Source organism: Gambusia affinis, linkage group LG02 (genome assembly GCF_019740435.1).
Source record: "Gambusia affinis linkage group LG02, SWU_Gaff_1.0, whole genome shotgun sequence".
NCBI lineage: Eukaryota > Metazoa > Chordata > Actinopteri > Cyprinodontiformes > Poeciliidae > Gambusia > Gambusia affinis.
The window spans coordinates 17,263,774-17,281,430 of record NC_057869.1 but is presented as its reverse complement, the minus strand read 5'-3'; the positions used below and the strand labels follow the sequence as shown (position 1 = coordinate 17,281,430).

The 17,657-nt window shown below is 49.0% G+C and overlaps 1 protein-coding gene and 58 non-coding genes across 59 annotated transcripts in view; 29 read left to right on the top strand and 30 right to left on the bottom strand.

Moving 5' to 3' along the window:
• dennd2b (DENN domain containing 2B) overlaps positions 1-17,657 on the bottom strand; it is a 79,690-nt gene that overhangs the window by 55,256 nt on the left and 6,777 nt on the right. The window lies entirely within an intron of this gene.
• trnay-gua lies at positions 87-175 on the top strand. The gene is given in 2 exon segments: positions 87-124; positions 140-175. It is a non-coding gene; the product is annotated as a tRNA-Tyr (tRNA).
• Positions 793-865, bottom strand: trnam-cau. The gene has a single exon. It is a non-coding gene; the product is annotated as a tRNA-Met (tRNA).
• Positions 956-1,043, top strand: trnay-gua. The gene is given in 2 exon segments: positions 956-992; positions 1,008-1,043. It is a non-coding gene; the product is annotated as a tRNA-Tyr (tRNA).
• On the top strand, positions 1,117-1,188 carry trnah-gug. The gene has a single exon. It is a non-coding gene; the product is annotated as a tRNA-His (tRNA).
• Positions 1,510-1,582, bottom strand: trnar-acg. The gene has a single exon. It is a non-coding gene; the product is annotated as a tRNA-Arg (tRNA).
• Positions 1,673-1,745, bottom strand: trnam-cau. The gene has a single exon. It is a non-coding gene; the product is annotated as a tRNA-Met (tRNA).
• Positions 1,836-1,923, top strand: trnay-gua. The gene is given in 2 exon segments: positions 1,836-1,872; positions 1,888-1,923. It is a non-coding gene; the product is annotated as a tRNA-Tyr (tRNA).
• Positions 1,997-2,068, top strand: trnah-gug. Its single transcript has one exon. It is a non-coding gene; the product is annotated as a tRNA-His (tRNA).
• trnar-acg lies at positions 2,390-2,462 on the bottom strand. The gene has a single exon. It is a non-coding gene; the product is annotated as a tRNA-Arg (tRNA).
• Positions 2,706-2,793, top strand: trnay-gua. The gene is given in 2 exon segments: positions 2,706-2,742; positions 2,758-2,793. It is a non-coding gene; the product is annotated as a tRNA-Tyr (tRNA).
• On the bottom strand, positions 3,261-3,333 carry trnar-acg. The gene has a single exon. It is a non-coding gene; the product is annotated as a tRNA-Arg (tRNA).
• On the bottom strand, positions 3,424-3,496 carry trnam-cau. Its single transcript has one exon. It is a non-coding gene; the product is annotated as a tRNA-Met (tRNA).
• Positions 3,587-3,674, top strand: trnay-gua. Its single transcript is given in 2 exon segments — positions 3,587-3,623; positions 3,639-3,674. It is a non-coding gene; the product is annotated as a tRNA-Tyr (tRNA).
• On the bottom strand, positions 4,135-4,207 carry trnar-acg. Its single transcript has one exon. It is a non-coding gene; the product is annotated as a tRNA-Arg (tRNA).
• Positions 4,615-4,686, top strand: trnah-gug. The gene has a single exon. It is a non-coding gene; the product is annotated as a tRNA-His (tRNA).
• On the bottom strand, positions 5,006-5,078 carry trnar-acg. Its single transcript has one exon. It is a non-coding gene; the product is annotated as a tRNA-Arg (tRNA).
• On the bottom strand, positions 5,169-5,241 carry trnam-cau. The gene has a single exon. It is a non-coding gene; the product is annotated as a tRNA-Met (tRNA).
• Positions 5,332-5,419, top strand: trnay-gua. The gene is given in 2 exon segments: positions 5,332-5,368; positions 5,384-5,419. It is a non-coding gene; the product is annotated as a tRNA-Tyr (tRNA).
• Positions 5,493-5,564, top strand: trnah-gug. Its single transcript has one exon. It is a non-coding gene; the product is annotated as a tRNA-His (tRNA).
• On the bottom strand, positions 5,883-5,955 carry trnar-acg. The gene has a single exon. It is a non-coding gene; the product is annotated as a tRNA-Arg (tRNA).
• trnam-cau lies at positions 6,046-6,118 on the bottom strand. The gene has a single exon. It is a non-coding gene; the product is annotated as a tRNA-Met (tRNA).
• Positions 6,209-6,295, top strand: trnay-gua. Its single transcript is given in 2 exon segments — positions 6,209-6,245; positions 6,261-6,295. It is a non-coding gene; the product is annotated as a tRNA-Tyr (tRNA).
• trnah-gug lies at positions 6,369-6,440 on the top strand. Its single transcript has one exon. It is a non-coding gene; the product is annotated as a tRNA-His (tRNA).
• trnam-cau lies at positions 7,651-7,723 on the bottom strand. Its single transcript has one exon. It is a non-coding gene; the product is annotated as a tRNA-Met (tRNA).
• Positions 7,814-7,901, top strand: trnay-gua. Its single transcript is given in 2 exon segments — positions 7,814-7,850; positions 7,866-7,901. It is a non-coding gene; the product is annotated as a tRNA-Tyr (tRNA).
• Positions 8,533-8,605, bottom strand: trnam-cau. The gene has a single exon. It is a non-coding gene; the product is annotated as a tRNA-Met (tRNA).
• On the bottom strand, positions 9,239-9,311 carry trnar-acg. The gene has a single exon. It is a non-coding gene; the product is annotated as a tRNA-Arg (tRNA).
• On the bottom strand, positions 9,402-9,474 carry trnam-cau. Its single transcript has one exon. It is a non-coding gene; the product is annotated as a tRNA-Met (tRNA).
• On the top strand, positions 9,565-9,652 carry trnay-gua. The gene is given in 2 exon segments: positions 9,565-9,601; positions 9,617-9,652. It is a non-coding gene; the product is annotated as a tRNA-Tyr (tRNA).
• trnah-gug lies at positions 9,725-9,796 on the top strand. The gene has a single exon. It is a non-coding gene; the product is annotated as a tRNA-His (tRNA).
• trnam-cau lies at positions 10,282-10,354 on the bottom strand. Its single transcript has one exon. It is a non-coding gene; the product is annotated as a tRNA-Met (tRNA).
• Positions 10,445-10,532, top strand: trnay-gua. Its single transcript is given in 2 exon segments — positions 10,445-10,481; positions 10,497-10,532. It is a non-coding gene; the product is annotated as a tRNA-Tyr (tRNA).
• On the top strand, positions 10,606-10,677 carry trnah-gug. Its single transcript has one exon. It is a non-coding gene; the product is annotated as a tRNA-His (tRNA).
• On the bottom strand, positions 10,998-11,070 carry trnar-acg. The gene has a single exon. It is a non-coding gene; the product is annotated as a tRNA-Arg (tRNA).
• On the bottom strand, positions 11,161-11,233 carry trnam-cau. The gene has a single exon. It is a non-coding gene; the product is annotated as a tRNA-Met (tRNA).
• trnay-gua lies at positions 11,324-11,411 on the top strand. Its single transcript is given in 2 exon segments — positions 11,324-11,360; positions 11,376-11,411. It is a non-coding gene; the product is annotated as a tRNA-Tyr (tRNA).
• Positions 11,485-11,556, top strand: trnah-gug. Its single transcript has one exon. It is a non-coding gene; the product is annotated as a tRNA-His (tRNA).
• Positions 11,875-11,947, bottom strand: trnar-acg. The gene has a single exon. It is a non-coding gene; the product is annotated as a tRNA-Arg (tRNA).
• trnay-gua lies at positions 12,194-12,281 on the top strand. Its single transcript is given in 2 exon segments — positions 12,194-12,230; positions 12,246-12,281. It is a non-coding gene; the product is annotated as a tRNA-Tyr (tRNA).
• trnah-gug lies at positions 12,355-12,426 on the top strand. Its single transcript has one exon. It is a non-coding gene; the product is annotated as a tRNA-His (tRNA).
• On the bottom strand, positions 12,747-12,819 carry trnar-acg. The gene has a single exon. It is a non-coding gene; the product is annotated as a tRNA-Arg (tRNA).
• On the bottom strand, positions 12,910-12,982 carry trnam-cau. The gene has a single exon. It is a non-coding gene; the product is annotated as a tRNA-Met (tRNA).
• On the top strand, positions 13,073-13,160 carry trnay-gua. Its single transcript is given in 2 exon segments — positions 13,073-13,109; positions 13,125-13,160. It is a non-coding gene; the product is annotated as a tRNA-Tyr (tRNA).
• On the bottom strand, positions 13,624-13,696 carry trnar-acg. Its single transcript has one exon. It is a non-coding gene; the product is annotated as a tRNA-Arg (tRNA).
• On the top strand, positions 13,949-14,036 carry trnay-gua. Its single transcript is given in 2 exon segments — positions 13,949-13,985; positions 14,001-14,036. It is a non-coding gene; the product is annotated as a tRNA-Tyr (tRNA).
• trnar-acg lies at positions 14,500-14,572 on the bottom strand. Its single transcript has one exon. It is a non-coding gene; the product is annotated as a tRNA-Arg (tRNA).
• trnal-caa lies at positions 14,663-14,735 on the bottom strand. The gene has a single exon. It is a non-coding gene; the product is annotated as a tRNA-Leu (tRNA).
• trnay-gua lies at positions 14,826-14,913 on the top strand. Its single transcript is given in 2 exon segments — positions 14,826-14,862; positions 14,878-14,913. It is a non-coding gene; the product is annotated as a tRNA-Tyr (tRNA).
• Positions 15,533-15,605, bottom strand: trnam-cau. Its single transcript has one exon. It is a non-coding gene; the product is annotated as a tRNA-Met (tRNA).
• On the top strand, positions 15,696-15,783 carry trnay-gua. Its single transcript is given in 2 exon segments — positions 15,696-15,732; positions 15,748-15,783. It is a non-coding gene; the product is annotated as a tRNA-Tyr (tRNA).
• Positions 15,858-15,929, top strand: trnah-gug. The gene has a single exon. It is a non-coding gene; the product is annotated as a tRNA-His (tRNA).
• Positions 16,248-16,320, bottom strand: trnar-acg. The gene has a single exon. It is a non-coding gene; the product is annotated as a tRNA-Arg (tRNA).
• On the bottom strand, positions 16,411-16,483 carry trnam-cau. Its single transcript has one exon. It is a non-coding gene; the product is annotated as a tRNA-Met (tRNA).
• On the top strand, positions 16,574-16,661 carry trnay-gua. Its single transcript is given in 2 exon segments — positions 16,574-16,610; positions 16,626-16,661. It is a non-coding gene; the product is annotated as a tRNA-Tyr (tRNA).
• On the top strand, positions 16,735-16,806 carry trnah-gug. The gene has a single exon. It is a non-coding gene; the product is annotated as a tRNA-His (tRNA).
• Positions 17,119-17,191, bottom strand: trnar-acg. The gene has a single exon. It is a non-coding gene; the product is annotated as a tRNA-Arg (tRNA).
• trnam-cau lies at positions 17,282-17,354 on the bottom strand. The gene has a single exon. It is a non-coding gene; the product is annotated as a tRNA-Met (tRNA).
• trnay-gua lies at positions 17,445-17,532 on the top strand. Its single transcript is given in 2 exon segments — positions 17,445-17,481; positions 17,497-17,532. It is a non-coding gene; the product is annotated as a tRNA-Tyr (tRNA).

Here is a 17,657-nt window from a genome sequence, read left to right as displayed (position 1 = left end):
GCACACGCTCAACCCAAGAGACTCAGTTTGCTTGATAATGCAGCTTTGCAGTGGCATGTGACAGCTTCCTATGGCTCTAAGCCATGACCTTCGATAGCTCAGTTGGTAGAGCGGAGGACTGTAGAGTACAAAGGTGGACATCCTTAGGTCGCTGGTTCAACTCCGGCTCAAGGACTCCTTTTTCCCCAATTACAAGAGGACAGGATTGTTAGGTGTAGCTGGCGAAGAGAGCTGTCAGTAAGAAGCCGTGATCGTATAGTGGTTAGTACTCTGCGTTGTGGCCGCAACCCCGGTTCGAATCCGGTCACGGCAATTGGTGGTAAAAGCAGAGTGGCGCAGCCAGGCGTGCTGGGCCCATAACCCAGAGGTCGATGGATCGAAACCATCCTCTGCTATGCCAGACTTTTTACAATACATTCAATGTGTCTGATTGACCTGCCCATCTCAATCCTCCTCTTCTTGTCTCTGTGCTCTTTTGTCAAGAAGCAAAAGAGCCCTTTCCAAAGTCTTTGTTCTGGGCTGCGTCAGGACATTTTTTTTTTTTACAAATCAATACTTCTAACATCTTTCTGAGCTGTTCCAGAGATCTCAGTCACATTAGTGATGACTATGACGACAGAATAATAGGCACTCGAGCTAGCCAGGAGTCTAACCTAGACTCTTCTGATCCGTAGTCAGACGCGTTATCCATTAAGCCACTAGCCCATCTGGCTGAAGCCTCCTTGTCATCGTGTAAGAACACGACTGATTGGTCGGAGCGCGTGGGAAAATAACTGAATTCATCAAAACACATGCCCCGTGTGAGGGTTGAACTCACGACCTTCAGATTATGAGACTGACGCGCTGCCTACTGCGCCAACGAGGCTCAGCACACGCTCAACCCAAGAGACTCAGTTTGCTTGATAATGCAGCTTTGCAGTGGCATGTGACAGCTTCCTACAACTCTAAGCCATGACCTTCGATAGCTCAGTTGGTAGAGCGGAGGACTGTAGAGTACAAAGGTGGACATCCTTAGGTCGCTGGTTCAACTCCGGCTCGAAGGACTCCTTTTTTTCCCCAATTACAAGAGGACAGGATTGTTAGGTGTAGCTGGCGAAAGAGAGCAGTCAGTAAGAAGCCGTGATCGTATAGTGGTTAGTACTCTGCGTTGTGGCCGCAGCAACCCCGGTTCGAATCCGGGTCACGGCAATTGGTGGTAAAAGCAGAGTGGCGCAGCGGAAGCGTGCTGGGCCCATAACCCAGAGGTCGATGGATCGAAACCATCCTCTGCTATGCCAGACTTTTTACAATACATTCAATGTGTCTGATTGACCTGCCCATCTCAATCCTCCTCTTCTTGTCTCTGTGCTCTTTTGTCAAGAAGCAAAAGAGCCCTTTCCAAAGTCTTTGTTCTGGGCTGCATCAGGACATTTTTTTTTTTTACAAATCAATACTTCTAACATCTTTCTGAGCTGTTCCAGAGATCTCAGTCACATTAGTGATGACTATGACGACAGAATAAAAGGCACTCGAGCTAGCCAGGAGTCGAACCTAGACTCTTCTGATCCGTAGTCAGACGCGTTATCCATTGCGCCACTAGCCCATCTGGCGGCTGAAGCCTCCTTGTCATCGTGTAAGAACACGACTGATTGGTCGGAGCGCGTGGGGAAATAATTGAATTCATCAAAACACATGCCCCGTGTGAGGGTTGAACTCACGACCTTCAGATTATGAGACTGACGCGCTGCCTACTGCGCCAACGAGGCTCAGCACACGCTCAACCCAAGAGACTCAGTTTGCTTGATAATGCAGCTTTGCAGTGGCATGTGACAGCTTCCTACGGCTCTAAGCCATGACCTTCGATAGCTCAGTTGGTAGAGCGGAGGACTGTAGAGTACAAAGGTGGACATCCTTAGGTCGCTGGTTCAACTCCGGCTCGAAGGACTCCTTTTTTTCCCCAATTACAAGAGGACAGGATTGTTAGGTGTAGCTGGCGAAAGAGAGCAGTCAGTAAGAAGCCGTGATCGTATAGTGGTTAGTACTCTGCGTTGTGGCCGCAGCAACCCCGGTTCGAATCCGGGTCACGGCAATTGGTGGTAAAAGCAGAGTGGCGCAGCGGAAGCGTGCTGGGCCCATAACCCAGAGGTCGATGGATCGAAACCATCCTCTGCTATGCCAGACTTTTTACAATACATTCAATGTGTCTGATTGACCTGCCCATCTCAATCCTCCTCTTCTTGTCTCTGTGCTCTTTTGTCAAGAAGCAAAAGAGCCCTTTCCAAAGTCTTTGTTCTGGGCTGCGTCAGGACATTTTTTTTTTTTACAAATCAATACTTCTAACATCTTTCTGAGCTGTTCCAGAGATCTCAGTCACATTAGTGATGACTATGACGACAGAATAAAAGGCACTCGAGCTAGCCAGGAGTCGAACCTAGACTCTTCTGATCCGTAGTCAGACGCGTTATCCATTGCGCCACTAGCCCATCTGGCGGCTGAAGCCTCCTTGTCATCGTGTAAGAACACGACTGATTGGTCGGAGCGCGTGGGAAAATAATTGAATTCATCAAACACATGCCCGTGTGAGGTTGAACTCGACCTTCCAGATTATGAGACTGACGCGCTGCCTACTGCATGTGGGCTCAGCACACTCAACCCAAGAGACTCAGTTTGCTTGATAATGCAGCTTTGCAGTGGCATGTGACAGCTTCCTACACTCTAAGCCATGACCTTCGATAGCTCAGTTGGTAGAGCGGAGGACTGTAGAGTACAAAGGTGGACATCCTTAGGTCGCTGGTTCAACTCCGGCTCGAAGGACTCCTTTTTTTCCCCAATTACAAGAGGACAGGATTGTTAGGTGTAGCTGGCGAAAGAGAGCAGTCAGTAAGAAGCCGTGATCGTATAGTGGTTAGTACTCTGCGTTGCTAGGCCGCAGCAACCCCGGGTTCAATCCGGTCACGGCAATTGGTGGTAAAAGCAGAGTGGCGCAGCGGAAGCGTGCTGGGCCCATAACCCAGAGGTCGATGGATCGAAACCATCCTCTGCTATGCCAGACTTTTTACAATACATTCAATGTGTCTGATTGACCTGCCCATCTCAATCCTCCTCTTCTTGTCTCTGTGCTCTTTTGTCAAGAAGCAAAAGAGCCCTTTCCAATGTCTTTGTTCTGGGCTGCGTCAGGACATTTTTTTTTTTTACAAATCAATACTTCTAACATCTTTCTGAGCTGTTCCAGAGATCTCAGTCACATTAGTGATGACTATGACGACAGAATAAAAGGCACTCGAGCTAGCCAGGAGTCGAACCTAGACTCTTCTGATCCGTAGTCAGACGCGTTATCCATTAAGCCACTAGCCCATCTGGCGGCTGAAGCCTCCTTGTCATCGTGTAAGAACACGACTGATTGGTCGGAGCGCGTGGGGAAATAATTGAATTCATCAAAACACATGCCCCGTGTGAGGGTTGAACTCACGACCTTCAGATTATGAGACTGACGCGCTGCCTACTGCGCCAACGAGGCTCAGCACACGCTCAACCCAAGAGACTCAGTTTGCTTGATAATGCAGCTTTGCAGTGGCATGTGACAGCTTCCTACGGCTCTAAGCCATGACCTTCGATAGCTCAGTTGGTAGAGCGGAGGACTGTAGAGTACAAAGGTGGACATCCTTAGGTCGCTGGTTCAACTCCGGCTCGAAGGACTCCTTTTTTTCCCCAATTACAAGAGGACAGGATTGTTAGGTGTAGCTGGCGAAAGAGAGCAGTCAGTAAGAAGCCGTGATCGTATAGTGGTTAGTACTCTGCTAGGCCGCAGCAACCCCAGTTCGAATCCGGGTCACGGCAAGTTGGTGGTAAAGCAGAGTGGCGCAGCGGAAGCGTGCTGGGCCCATAACCCAGAGGTCGATGGATCGAAACCATCCTCTGCTATGCCAGACTTTTTACAATACATTCAATGTGTCTGATTGACCTGCCCATCTCAATCCTCCTCTTCTTGTCTCTGTGCTCTTTTGTCAAGAAGCAAAAGAGCCCTTTCCAAAGTCTTTGTTCAGGGCTGCATCAGGACATTTTTTTTTACAAATCAATACTTCTAACATCTTTCTGAGCTGTTCCAGAGATCTCAGTCACATTAGTGATGACTATGACGACAGAATAAAAGGCACTCGAGCTAGCCAGGAGTCGAACCTAGACTCTTCTGATCCGTAGTCAGACGCGTTATCCATTGCGCCACTAGCCCATCTGGCGGCTGAAGCCTCCTTGTCATCGTGTAAGAACACGACTGATTGGTCGGAGCGCGTGGGGAAATAATTGAATTCATCAAAACACATGCCCCGTGTGAGGGTTGAACTCACGACCTTCAGATTATTAGACTGACGCTGCCTACTGCGCCAACGAGGCTCAGCACGCTCAACCCAAGAGACTCAGTTTGCTTGATAATGCAGCTTTGCAGTGGCATGTGACAGCTTCCTATGGCTCTAAGCCATGACCGATAGCTCAGTTGGTAGAGAGGAGGACTGTAGAGTACAAAGGTGGACATCCTTAGGTCGCTGGTTCAACTCCGGCTCGAAGGACTCCTTTTTTTCCCCAATTACAAGAGGACAGGATTGTTAGGTGTAGCTGGCGAAAGAGAGCAGTCAGTAAGAAGCCGTGATCGTATAGTGGTTAGTACTCTGCGTTGTGGCCGCAGCAACCCCGGTTCGAATCCGGGTCACGGCAATTGGTGGTAAAAGCAGAGTGGCGAGCGAAGCGTGCTGGGCCCATAACCCAGAGGTCGATGGATCGAAACCATCCTCTGCTATGCCAGACTTTTTACAATACATTCAATGTGTCTGATTGACCTGCCCATCTCAATCCTCCTCTTCTTGTCTCTGTGCTCTTTTGTCAAGAAGCAAAAGAGCCCTTTCCAAAGTCTTTGTTCTGGGCTGCGTCAGGACATTTTTTTTTTTTACAAATCAATACTTCTAACATCTTTCTGAGCTGTTCCAGAGATCTCAGTCACATTAGTGATGACTATGACGACAGAATAAAAGGCACTCGAGCTAGCCAGGAGTCGAACCTAGACTCTTCTGATCCGTAGTCAGACGCGTTATCCATTGCGCCACTAGCCCATCTGGCGGCTGAAGCCTCCTTGTCATCGTGTAAGAACACGACTGATTGGTCGGAGCGCGTGGGGAAATAATTGAATTCATCAAAACACATGCCCCGTGTGAGGGTTGAACTCACGACCTTCAGATTATGAGACTGACGCGCTGCCTACTGCGCCAACGAGGCTCAGCACACGCTCAACCCAAGAGACTCAGTTTGCTTGATAATGCAGCTTTGCAGTGGCATGTGACAGCTTCCTACGGCTCTAAGCCATGACCTTCGATAGCTCAGTTGGTAGAGCGGAGGACTGTAGAGTACAAAGGTGGACATCCTTAGGTCGCTGGTTCAACTCCGGCTCGAAGGACTCCTTTTTTTCCCCAATTACAAGAGGACAGGATTGTTAGGTGTAGCTGGCGAAAGAGAGCAGTCAGTAAGAAGCCGTGATCGTATAGTGGTTAGTACTCTGCGTTGTGGCCGCAGCAACCCCGGTTCGAATCCGGGTCACGGCAATTGGTGGTAAAAGCAGAGTGGCGCAGCGGAAGCGTGCTGGGCCCATAACCCAGAGGTCGATGGATCGAAACCATCCTCTGCTATGCCAGACTTTTTACAATACATTCAATGTGTCTGATTGACCTGCCCATCTCAATCCTCCTCTTCTTGTCTCTGTGCTCTTTTGTCAAGAAGCAAAAGAGCCCTTTCCAAAGTCTTTGTTCTGGGCTGCGTCAGGACATTTTTTTTTACAAATCAATACTTCTAACATCTTTCTGAGCTGTTCCAGAGATCTCAGTCACATTAGTGATGACTATGACGACAGAATAAAAGGCACTCGAGCTAGCCAGGAGTCGAACCTAGACTCTTCTGATCCGTAGTCAGACGCGTTATCCATTGTGCCACTAGCCCATCTGGCGGCTGAAGCCTCCTTGTCATGGTATAAGAACACGACTGATTGATCGGAGCGCGTGGGGAAATAATTGAATTCATCAAAACATATGCCCCGTGTGAGGGTTGAACTCACGACCTTCAGATTATGAGACTGACGCGCTGCCTACTGCGCCAACGAGGCTCAGCACACGCTCAACCCAAGAGACTCAGTTTGCTTGATAATGCAGCTTTGCAGTGGCATGTGACAGCTTCCTACGGCTCTAAGCCATGACCTTCGATAGCTCAGTTGGTAGAGCGGAGGACTGTAGAGTACAAAGGTGGACATCCTTAGGTCGCTGGTTCAACTCCGCTCGAAGGACTCCTTTTTACCCCCAACTACCCGAGGACAGGATTGTTAGGTGTAGCTGGCGACAGAGAGCAGTCAGTAAGAAGCCGTGATCGTATAGTGGTTAGTACTCTGCGTTGTGGCCGCAGCAACCCCGGTTCGAATCCGGGTCACGGCAATTGGTGGTAAAAGCAGAGTGGCGCAGCGGAAGCGTGCTGGGCCCATAACCCAGAGGTCGATGGATCGAAACCATCCTCTGCTATGCCAGACTTTTTACAATACATTCAATGTGTCTGATTGACCTGCCCATCTCAATCCTCCTCTTCTTGTCTCTGTGCTCTTTTGTCAAGAAGCAAAGAGCCCCTTTCCAAAGTCTTTGTTCTGGTTTTTACAAATCAATACTTCTAACATCTTTCTGAGCTGTTCCAGAGATCTCAGTCACATTAGTGATGACTATGACGACAGAATAAAAGGCACTCGAGCTAGCCAGGGTGAACCTAGACTCTTCTGATCCGTAGTCAATGCATAATTCATACCAACTAGCCCATCTCAATAGAAGTCCTTGTTATCGTGTAAAAGACTGATTTCAGAAAGTCTCTTTTGAATTCATCAAAACACATGCCCGTGTGAGGTTGAACTCACGACCTTCAGATTATGTGATTGATTATCCTCCAGTGATTCTTTAACAGTCCGAGAAAGAGTTTCCAGTTGTTGATAATGCAGCTTTGCAGTGGCATGTGACAGCTTCCTCGGCTCTAAGCCATGACCTTCGATAAGCTCAGTTGGTAGAGCCGGAGGACTGTAGAGTACAAAGGTGGACATCCTTAGGTCGCTGGTTCAACTCCGGCTCCAAGGACTCCTTTTTTCCCCAATTACAAGAGGACAGGATTAGGTGTAGCTGGATCCGAAGAGAGCAGTCAGTAGAAGCCGTGATCGATAGTGGTTAGTACTCTGCGTTGTGGCGCAGCAACCCCGGTTCGTCACGGCAATTGGTGGTCAAAGCAGAGTGACCCAGAGGTCGATGGATCAAACCATCCTCTGCTATGCCAGACTTTTACAATACATTCAATGTGTCTGATTGACCTGCCCATCTCAATCCTCCTCTTCTTGTCTCTGTGCTCTTTTGTCAAAGCAAAAAGCCCTTTCGTCTTTGTAATGGGCTGCGTCAGGACAAAATTTTTTACAAAACAATACTTATAACATCTTTCTGAGCATTTCCAGAGAACTCAGTCACATAATTGATGAATAATACTACAGAAAAAAATGCAATCGAGATAGCCAGGAGTCGAACCTAGACTCTTCTGATCCGTAGTCAGGTCCTTGTCATCGTAAGAACACGACTGATTGGTCGGAGCGCGTGGGGAAATAATTGAATTCATCAAAACACATGCCCCGTGTGAGGGTTGAACTCACGACCTTCAGATTATGAGACTGACGCGCTGCCTACTGCGCCAACGAGGCTCAGCACACGCTCAACCCAAGAGACTCAGTTTGCTTGATAATGCAGCTTTGCAGTGGCATGTGACAGCTTCCTACGGCTCTAAGCCATGACCTTCGATAGCTCAGTTGGTAGAGCGGAGGACTGTAGAGTACAAAGGTGGACATCCTTAGGTCGCTGGTTCAACTCCGGCTCGAAGGACTCCTTTTTTTCCCCAATTACAAGAGGACAGGATTGTTAGGTGTAGCTGGCGAAAGAGAGCAGTCAGTAAGAAGCCGTGATCGTATAGTGGTTAGTACTCTGCGTTGTGGCCGCAGCAACCCCAGTTCGAATCCGGGTCACGGCAATTGGTGGTAAAAGCAGAGTGGCGCAGCGGAAGCGTGCTGGGCCCATAACCCAGAGGTCGATGGATCGAAACCATCCTCTGCTATGCCAGACTTTTTACAATACATTCAATGTGTCTGATTGACCTGCCCATCTCAATCCTCCTCTTCTTGTCTCTGTGCTCTTTTGTCAAGACTTTGGAAAGAGCCCTTTCCAAAGTCTTTGTTCTGGGCTGCGTCAGGACATTTTTTTTTTTACAAATCAATACTTCTAACATCTTTCTGAGCTGTTCCAGAGATCTCAGTCACATTAGTGATGACTATGACGACAGAATAAAAGGCACTCGAGCTAGCCAGGAGTCGAACCTAGACTCTTCTGATCCGTAGTCAGGCAGCGTTATCCATTGCGCCACTAGCCCATCTGGCGGCTGAAGCCTCCTTGTCATCGTGTAAGAACACGACTGATTGGTCGGAGTGCGTGGGAAAATAACTGAATTCATCAAAACACATGCCCCGTGTGAGGGTTGAACTCACGACCTTCAGATTATGAGACTGACGCGCTGCCTACTGCGCCAACGAGGCTCAGCACACGCTCAACCCAAGAGACGCAGTTTGCTTGATAATGCAGCTTTGCAGTGGCATGTGACAGCTTCCTACGGCTCTAAGCCATGACCTTCGATAGCTCAGTTGGTAGAGCGGAGGACTGTAGAGTACAAATGTGGACATCCTTAGGTCGCTGGTTCAACTCAGGCTCAAGGACTCCTTTTTCCCCAATTACAAGAGGACAGGATTGTTAGGTGTAGCTGGCGAAGAGAGCAGTCAGTAAGAAGCCGTGATCGTATAGTGGTTAGTACTCTGCGTTGTGGCGCAGCAACCCCGGTTCGAATCCGGGTCACGGCAATTGGTGGTAAAAGCAGAGTGGCGCAGCGTGCTGGGCCCATAACCCAGAGGTCGATGGATCGAAACCATCCTCTGCTATGCCAGACTTTTTACAATACATTCAATGTGTCTGATTGACCTGCCCATCTCAATCCTCCTCTTCTTGTCTCTGTGCTCTTTTGTCAAGAAGCAAAAGAGCCCTTTCCAATGTCTTTGTTCTGGGCTGCGTCAGGACATTTTTTTTTTTTACAAATCAATACTTCTAACATCTTTCTGAGCTGTTCCAGAGATCTCAGTCACATTAGTGATGACTATGACGACAGAATAAAAGGCACTCGAGCTAGCCAGGAGTCGAACCTAGACTCTTCTGATCCGTAGTCAGACGCGTTATCCATTGCGCCACTAGCCCATCTGGCGGCTGAAGCCTCCTTGTCATCGTGTAAGAACACGACTGATTGGTCGGAGCGCGTGGGGAAATAATTGAATTCATCAAAACACATGCCCCGTGTGAGGGTTGAACTCACGACCTTCAGATTATGAGACTGACGCGCTGCCTACTGCGCCAACGAGGCTCAGCACACGCTCAACCCAAGAGACTCAGTTTGCTTGATAATGCAGCTTTGCAGTGGCATGTGACAGCTTCCTACGGCTCTAAGCCATGACCTTCGATAGCTCAGTTGGTAGAGCGGAGGACTGTAGAGTACAAAGGTGGACATCCTTAGGTCGCTGGTTCAACTCCGGCTCGAAGGACTCCTTTTTTTCCCCAATTACAAGAGGACAGGATTGTTAGGTGTAGCTGCTAAAGAGAGCAGTCAGTAAGAAGCCGTGATCGTATAGTGGTTAGTACTCTGCGTTGTGGCCGCAGCAACCCCGGTTCGAATCCGGGTCACGGCAATTGGTGGTAAAAGCAGAGTGGCGCAGCGGAAGCGTGCTGGGCCCATAACCCAGAGGTCGATGGATCGAAACCATCCTCTGCTATGCCAGACTTTTTACAATACATTCAATGTGTCTGATTGACCTGCCCATCTCAATCCTCCTCTTCTTGTCTCTGTGCTCTTTTGTCAAGAAGCAAAAGAGCCCTTTCCAAAGTCTTTGTTCTGGGCTGCGTCAGGACATTTTTTTTTACAAATCAATACTTCTAACATCTTTCTGAGCTGTTCCAGAGATCTCAGTCACATTAGTGATGACTATGACGACAGAATAAAAGGCACTCGAGCTAGCCAGGAGTCGAACCTAGACTCTTCTGATCCGTAGTCAGAGGCCAGCGTTATCCATTGCGCCACTAGCCCATCTGGCGGCTGAAGCCTCCTTGTCATCGTGTAAGAACACGACTGATTGGTCGGAGCGCGTGGGAAAATAATTGAATTCATCAAAACACATGCCCCGTGTGAGGGTTGAACTCACGACCTTCAGATTATGAGACTGACGCGCTGCCTACTGCGCCAACGAGGCTCAGCACACGCTCAACCCAAGAGACTCAGTTTGCTTGATAATGCAGCTTTGCAGTGGCATGTGACAGCTTCCTACGGCTCTAAGCCATGACCTTCGATAGCTCAGTTGGTAGAGCGGAGGACTGTAGAGTACAAAGGTGGACATCCTTAGGTCGCTGGTTCAACTCCGGCTCGAAGGACTCCTTTTTTTCCCCAATTACAAGAGGACAGGATTGTTAGGTGTAGCTGGCGAAAGAGAGCTGTCAGTAAGAAGCCGTGATCGTATAGTGGTTAGTACTCTGCGTTGTGGCCGCAGCAACCCCGGTTCGAATCCGGGTCACGGCAATTGGTGGTAAAAGCAGAGTGGCGCAGCGGAAGCGTGCTGGGCCCATAACCCAGAGGTCGATGGATCGAAACCATCCTCTGCTATGCCAGACTTTTTACAATACATTCAATGTGTCTGATTGACCTGCCCATCTCAATCCTCCTCTTCTTGTCTCTGTGCTCTTTTGTCAAGAAGCAAAAGAGCCCTTTCCAAAGTCTTTGTTCTGGGCTGCATCAGGACATTTTTTTTTTTACAAATCAATACTTCTAACATCTTTCTGAGCTGTTCCAGAGATCTCAGTCACATTAGTGATGACTATGACGACAGAATAAAAGGCACTCGAGCTAGCCAGGAGTCGAACCTAGACTCTTCTGATCCGTAGTCAGACGCGTTATCCATTGCGCCACTAGCCCATCTGGCGGCTGAAGCCTCCTTGTCATCGTGTAAGAACACGACTGATTGGTCGGAGCGCGTGGGAAAATAATTGAATTCATCAAAACACATGCCCCGTGTGAGGGTTGAACTCACGACCTTCAGATTATGAGACTGACGCGCTGCCTACTGCGCCAACGAGGCTCAGCACACGCTCAACCCAAGAGACGCAGTTTGCTTGATAATGCAGCTTTGCAGTGGCATGTGACAGCTTCCTACAGCTCTAAGCCATGACCTTCGATAGCTCAGTTGGTAGAGCGGAGGACTGTAGAGTACAAAGGTGGACATCCTTAGGTCGCTGGTTCAACTCCGGCTCGAAGGACTCCTTTTTTTCCCCAATTACAAGAGGACAGGATTGTTAGGTGTAGCTGGCGAAAGAGAGCTGTCAGTAAGAAGCCGTGATCGTATAGTGGTTAGTACTCTGCGTTGTGGCCGCAGCAACCCCGGTTCGAATCCGGGTCACGGCAATTGGTGGTAAAAGCAGAGTGGCGCAGCTGAAGCGTGCTGGGCCCATAACCCAGAGGTCGATGGATCGAAACCATCCTCTGCTATGCCAGACTTTTTACAATACATTCAATGTGTCTGATTGACCTGCCCATCTCAATCCTCCTCTTCTTGTCTCTGTGCTCTTTTGTCAAGAAGCAAAAGAGCCCTTTCCAAAGTCTTTGTTCTGGGCTGCGTCAGGACATTTTTTTTTACAAATCAATACTTCTAACATCTTTCTGAGCTGTTCCAGAGATCTCAGTCACATTAGTGATGACTATGACGACAGAATAAAAGGCACTCGAGCTAGCCAGGAGTCGAACCTAGACTCTTCTGATCCGTAGTCAGACGCGTTATCCATTGCGCCACTAGCCCATCTGGCTGAAGCCTCCTTGTCATCGTGTAAGAACACGACTGATTGGTCGGAGCGTGGGAAAATAATTGAATTCATCAAACACATGCCCGTGTGAGGGTTGAACTCACGACCTTCAGATTATGAGACTGACGCGCTGCCTACTGCGCCAACGAGGCTCAGCACACGCTCAACCCAAGAGACTCAGTTTGCTTGATAATGCAGCTTTGCAGTGGCATGTGACAGCTTCCTACAACTCTAAGCCATGACCTTCGATAGCTCAGTTGGTAGAGCGGAGGACTGTAGAGTACAAAGGTGGACATCCTTAGGTCGCTGGTTCAACTCCGGCTCGAAGGACTCCTTTTTTTCCCCAATTACAAGAGGACAGGATTGTTAGGTGTAGCTGGCGAAAGAGAGCTGTCAGTAAGAAGCCGTGATCGTATAGTGGTTAGTACTCTGCGTTGTGGCCGCAGCAACCCCGGTTCGAATCCGGGTCACGGCAATTGGTGGTAATAGCAGAGTGGCGCAGCGAAGCGTGCTGGGCCCATAACCCAGAGGTCGATGGATCGAAACCATCCTCTGCTATGCCAGACTTTTTACAATACATTCAATGTGTCTGATTGACCTGCCCATCTCAATCCTCCTCTTCTTGTCTCTGTGCTCTTTTGTCAAGAAGCAAAAGAGCCCTTTCCAAAGTCTTTGTTCTGGGCTGCGTCAGGACATTTTTTTTTTTTACAAATCAATACTTCTAACATCTTTCTGAGCTGTTCCAGAGATCTCAGTCACATTAGTGATGACTATGACGACAGAATAAAAGGCACTCGAGCTAGCCAGGAGTCGAACCTAGACTCTTCTGATCCGTAGTCAGACGCGTTATCCATTGCGCCACTAGCCCATCTGGCGGCTGAAGCCTCCTTGTCATCGTGTAAGAACACGACTGATTGGTCGGAGCGCGTGGGAAAATAATTGAATTCATCAAAACACATGCCCCGTGTGAGGGTTGAACTCACGACCTTCAGATTATGAGACTGACGCGCTGCCTACTGCGCCAACGAGGCTCAGCACACGCTCAACCCAAGAGACGCAGTTTGCTTGATAATGCAGCTTTGCAGTGGCATGTGACAGCTTCCTACGGCTCTAAGCCATGACCTTCGATAGCTCAGTTGGTAGAGCGGAGGACTGTAGAGTACAAAGGTGGACATCCTTAGGTCGCTGGTTCAACTCCGGCTCGAAGGACTCCTTTTTTTCCCCAATTACAAGAGGACAGGATTGTTAGGTGTAGCTGGCGAAAGAGAGCAGTCAGTAAGAAGCCGTGATCGTATAGTGGTTAGTACTCTCTGCGTTGTGGCAGCAACCCCGGTTCGAATCCGGTCACGGCAATTGGTGGTAAAGCAGAGTGGCGCAGCGGAAGCGTGCTGGGCCCATAACCCAGAGGTCGATGGATCGAAACCATCCTCTGCTATGCCAGACTTTTTACAATACATTCAATGTGTCTGATTGACCTGCCCATCTCAATCCTCCTCTTCTTGTCTCTGTGCTCTTTTGTCAAGAAGCAAAAGAGCCCTTTCCAAAGTCTTTGTTCTGGGCTGCGTCAGGACATTTTTTTTTTTTACAAATCAATACTTCTAACATCTTTCTGAGCTGTTCCAGAGATCTCAGTCACATTAGTGATGACTATGACGACAGAATAAAAGGCACTCGAGCTAGCCAGGAGTCGAACCTAGACTCTTCTGATCCGTAGTCAGACGCGTTATCCATTGCGCCACTAGCCCATCTGGCGGCTGAAGCCTCCTTGTCATCGTGTAAGAACACGACTGATTGGTCGGAGCGCGTGGGGAAATATTTGAATTCATCAAACACATGCCCTGTGTGAGGGTTGAACTCACGACTTTCAGATTATGAGACTGACGCGCTGCCTACTGCGCCAACGAGGCTCAGCACACGCTCAACCCAAGAGACGCAGTTTGCTTGATAATGCAGCTTTGCAGTGGCATGTGACAGCTTCCTACGGCTCTAAGCCATGACCTTCGATAGCTCAGTTGGTAGAGCGGAGGACTGTAGAGTACGAAGGTGGACATCCTTAAGTTGCTGGTTCAACTCCGGCTCGAAGGATTCCTTTTTTTCCCCAATTACAAGAGGACAGGATTGTTAGGTGTAGCTGGCGAAAGAAATCTGTCAGTAAGAAGCCGTGATCGTATAGTGGTTAGTACTCTGCGAGTTGGCCGCAGCAACCCCGGTTCGAATCCGGGTCACGGCAATTGGTGGTAAAAGCAGAGTGGCGCAGCGGAAGCGTGCTGGGCCCATAACCCAGAGGTCGATGGATCGAAACCATCCTCTGCTATGCCAGACTTTTTACAATACATTCAATGTGTCTGATTGACCTGCCCATCTCAATCCTCGTCTTCTTGTCTCTGTGCTCTTTTGTCAAGAAGCAAAAGAGCCATTTCCAAAGTCTTTGTTCTGGGCTGCGTCAGGACATTTTTTTTTACAAATCAATACTTCTAACATCTTTCTGAGCTGTTCCAGAGATCTCAGTCACATTAGTGATGACTATGACGACAGAATAAAAGGCACTCGAGCTAGCCAGGAGTCGAACCTAGACTCTTCTGATCCGTAGTCAGACGCGTTATCCATTGCGCCACTAGCCCATCTGGCGGCTGAAGCCTCCTTGTCATCGTGTAAGAACACGACTGATTGGTCGGAGCGCGTGGGAAAATAATTGAATTCATCAAAACACATGCCCCGTGTGAGGGTTGAACTCACGACCTTCAGATTTTGAGACTGACGCGCTGCCTACTGCGCCAACGAGGCTCAGCACACGCTCAACCCAAGAGACTCAGTTTGCTTGATAATGCAGCTTTGCAGTGGCATGTGACAGCTTCCTACGGCTCTAAGCCATGACCTTCGATAGCTCAGTTGGTAGAGCGGAGGACTGTAGAGTACAAAGGTGGACATCCTTAGGTCGCTGGTTCAACTCCGGCTCGAAGGACTCCTTTTTTTCCCCAATTACAAGAGGACAGGATTGTTAGGTGTAGCTGGCGAAAGAGAGCTGTCAGTAAGAAGCCGTGATCGTATAGTGGTTAGTACTCTGCGTTGTGCCCGCAGCAACCCCGGTTCGAATCCGGGTCATTGCAATTGGTGGTAAAAGCAGAGTGGCGCAGCGGAAGCGGCCCATAACCCAGAGGTCGATGGATCGAAACCATCCTCTGCTATGCCAGACTTTTTACAATACATTCAATGTGTCTGATTGACCTGCCCATCTCAATACTCGTCTTCTTGTCTCTGTGCTCTTTTGTCAAGAAGCAAAAGAGCCCTTTCCAATGTCTTTGTTCTGGGCTGCGTCAGGACATTTTTTTTTTTTTACAAATCAATACTTCTAACATCTTTCTGAGCTGTTCCAGAGATCTCAGTCACATTAGTGATGACTATGACAACAGAATAAAAGGCACTCGAGCTAGCCAGGAGTCGAACCTAGACTCTTCTGATCCGTAGTCAGGCGTTATCCATTGCGCCACTAGCCCATCTGGCTGAAGCCTCCTTGTCATCGTGTAAGAACACGACTGATTGGTCGGAGCGCGTGGGAAAATAACTGAATTCATCAAAACACATGCCCCGTGTGAGGGTTGAACTCACGACCTTCAGATTATGAGACTGACGCGCTGCCTACTGCGCCAACGAGGCTCAGCACACGCTCAACCCAAGAGACGCAGTTTGCTTGATAATGCAGCTTTGCAGTGGCATGTGACAGCTTCCTACGGCTCTAAGCCATGACCTTCGATAGCTCAGTTGGTAGAGCGGAGGACTGTAGAGTACAAAGGTGGACATCCTTAGGTCGCTGGTTCAACTCCGGCTCGAAGGACTCCTTTTTTTCCCCCAATTACAAGAGGACAGGATTGTTAGGTGTAGCTGGCGAAAGAGAGCTGTCAGTAAGAAGCCGTGATCGTATAGTGGTTAGTACTCTGCGTTGTGCCCGCAGCAACCCCGGTTCGAATCCGGGTCACGGCAATTGGTGGTAAAAGCAGAGTGGCGCAGCGGAAGCGTGCTGGGCCCATAACCCAGAGGTCGATGGATCGAAACCATCCTCTGCTATGCCAGACTTTTTACAATACATTCAATGTGTCTGATTGACCTGCCCATCTCAATCCTCCTCTTCTTGTCTCTGTGCTCTTTTGTCAAGAAGCAAAAGAGCCCTTTCCAAAGTCTTTGTTCAGGGCTGCATCAGGACATTTTTTTTTACAAATCAATACTTCTAACATCTTTCTGAGCTGTTCCAGAGATCTCAGTCACATTAGTGATGACTATGACGACAGAATAAAAGGCACTCGAGCTAGCCAGGAGTCGAACCTAGACTCTTCTGATCCGTAGTCAGACGCGTTATCCATTGCGCCACTAGCCCATCTGGCGGCTGAAGCCTCCTTGTCATCGTGTAAGAACACGACTGATTGGTCGGAGCGCGTGGGAAAATAACTGAATTCATCAAAACACATGCCCCGTGTGAGGGTTGAACTCACGACCTTCAGATTATGAGACTGACGCGCTGCCTACTGCGCCAACGAGGCTCAGCACACGCTCAACCCAAGAGACGCAGTTTGCTTGATAATGCAGCTTTGCAGTGGCATGTGACAGCTTCCTACGGCTCTAAGCCATGACCTTCGATAGCTCAGTTGGTAGAGCGGAGGACTGTAGAGTACAAAGGTGGACATCCTTAGGTCGCTGGTTCAACTCCGGCTCGAAGGACTCCTTTTTTTCCCCAATTACAAGAGGACAGGATTGTTAGGTGTAGCTGGCGAAAGAGAGCTGTCAGTAAGAAGCCGTGATCGTATAGTGGTTAGTACTCTGCGTTGTGGCCGCAGCAACCCCGGTTCGAATCCGGGTCACGGCAATTGGTGGTAAAAGCAGAGTGGCGCAGCGGAAGCGTGCTGGGCCCATAACCCAGAGGTCGATGGATCGAAACCATCCTCTGCTATGCCAGACTTTTTACAATACATTCAATGTGTCTGATTGACCTGCCCATCTCAATCCTCCTCTTCTTGTCTCTGTGCTCTTTTGTCAAGAAGCAAAAGAGCCCTTTCCAAAGTCTTTGTTCTGGGCTGGGTCAGGACATTTTTTTTTTTTTTACAAATCAATACTTCTAACATCTTTCTGAGATCTCAGTCACATTAGTGATGACTATGACGACAGAATAAAAGGCACTCGAGCTAGGCAGGAGTCGAACCTAGACTCTTCTGATCCGTAGTCAGACGCGTTATCCATTGCGCCACTAGCCCATCTGGCGGCTGAAGCCTCCTTGTCATGGTGTAAGAACACGACTGATTGGTCGGAGCGCGTGGGAAAATAACTGAATTCATCAAAACACATGCCCCGTGTGAGGGTTGAACTCACGACCTTCAGATTATGAGACTGACGCGCTGCCTACTGCGCCAACGAGGCTCAGCACACGCTCAACCCAAGAGACGCAGTTTGCTTGATAATGCAGCTTTGCAGTGGCATGTGACAGCTTCCTACGGCTCTAAGCCATGACCTTCGATATCTCAGTTGGTAGAGCGGAGGACTGTAGAGTACAAAGGTGGATATCCTTAGGTCGCTGGTTCAACTCCGGCTCGAAGGACTCCTTTTTTTCCCCAATTACAAGAGGACAGGATTGTTAGGCGTAGCTGGCGAAAGAAAGCTGTCAGTAAGAAGCAGTGATCGTATAGTGGTTAGTACTCTGCGTTGTGGCCGCAGCAACCCCGG